This window comes from Panthera pardus, unplaced genomic scaffold (genome assembly GCF_024362965.1).
Source record: "Panthera pardus isolate Hobbes unplaced genomic scaffold, ASM2436296v1 HiC_scaffold_16, whole genome shotgun sequence".
NCBI lineage: Eukaryota > Metazoa > Chordata > Mammalia > Carnivora > Felidae > Panthera > Panthera pardus.
In genome coordinates, this window is record NW_026526721.1 from 89,499,965 (window position 1) to 89,501,460 (window position 1,496).

The following is a 1,496-nucleotide window of genomic DNA, read 5'->3' on the forward strand; positions in this document are numbered from 1 at the left end:
CTATACCTAGATATCATCATTCTTCCTCTTTCAGGGAATGAAGATCACCTAGAAAACTAGGAAACAAAAAGTACAGTTCAGTTTGGGTAATGCAGTTGGCTACCTGGCTTGGTGCAGGGCTTTACTGTGTCCCCATCCTCCCCACTCCACTCTGCCAGGGTGGGGCCAGGAATAGAGTTTCTCCAGAGACTTCCCTGAGGCCTAATCAGCTTGTCCTAGAAGATTCCATGTGGAGGGCTATGGGCTGCAATTCTCTGGTGCACAGTCCTCTCTTTTCAGTGATGATAATTGTATGGTTACCAATTTCACGGGCTGTTTTCAGGATCTCAACATTGTGCTCAATGTCTTGGAAATCCACATAATTCACAGCTACGATTTGGTCCCTCTCCTGAAGTCTTGCTTGATGTGCATCAGAGTCAGGAATCACCTTGGAGATAAATATCCCTAGTTGTGAGGCCCTTCCTCCTTGGATATTAAATGCCAACTGAGCTCCAGGGGGCTTCTTCAGTGTGACAGTTCCAGGCAGAAACTGGGTCCTGAGTGATGCACCCTCTAATGAGGAGGAATCCATGCTTGGGGATACTTGTAGGCAGGCAGGAAAACCATAGGGTAGTCATAATAAGGAATCCAGCTGTCCATCTCCAGTAATGCCCCACAAGCCTCAGGCACCTCGGGGTCCTCAGGCTCTGCTCTCACTGCCAATTCAGACTGGAAACCCGAAGCATATGCCCAGATGGGTCGGAAAGGGCAGGAGCCGCACACAGGTCCTCCTCTTCCTAAAACACCAGGATCTTTTATGTCTTATTCCCAGCCATATTGCCAAGTGCCTAGATCTGCGTGATACATACTAGTTCTCAATGAATATTTATTGGATAAACAAATGGGTGGATTAAGAGATGTTATATTCATTCATGAATGATGAAAAAAAGGCTGAAGAGTATAACATTCTAAACAGAAAAATTAAGAATAAACAGAAGTCAGTTTATAGAAATAGGTGTCTACAATCTGTGTGTGGCATACATTTATCAATGGTTAACACATAAGCATTGATTTATAAAATACACATTCAAGAATTCCTCAGAGTGATTTTTCCCCCAATTATCAAGATATGTTTAAAGACTAGTGGCTTCAACTTATCTTAAAATATGTGAACTAACTAGACTTTCATATATTTCTACTCAAGTAAGCGTGAAATTAGCTGAGATGCCTTATATCCTTCTACAAAATGTCAATATGAAATTCAAATCCATCATTGAATGTGGCTAACTTGTTCTTTACAGTTGTTGTATTGTGGCCCTAAGTCAAACACCATCAAAATAGCTAACATGCCATCTCATTTTCCATAATTTATACTTGTCACCTCAAATAGAAGAGGTACAGTCAGGGTTGCAACATCACTTGGCTTCAAGGATATCTTGTATTCTCTCCTCCATGGAGGTATATAATGAGACAGCTCTGGCAATGATTGTGGTAGAGTCTCATCTTTGCCAAAATAC

General features: G+C 41.8%; 1 pseudogene; it reads right to left on the reverse strand.

Moving 5' to 3' along the window:
* Positions 1–215: 215 nt before the first annotated feature.
* On the reverse strand, positions 216–639 carry LOC109275111 (PDZ domain-containing protein 11-like; annotated as a pseudogene).
* Between the last annotated feature and the right edge of the window lie 857 nt (positions 640–1,496).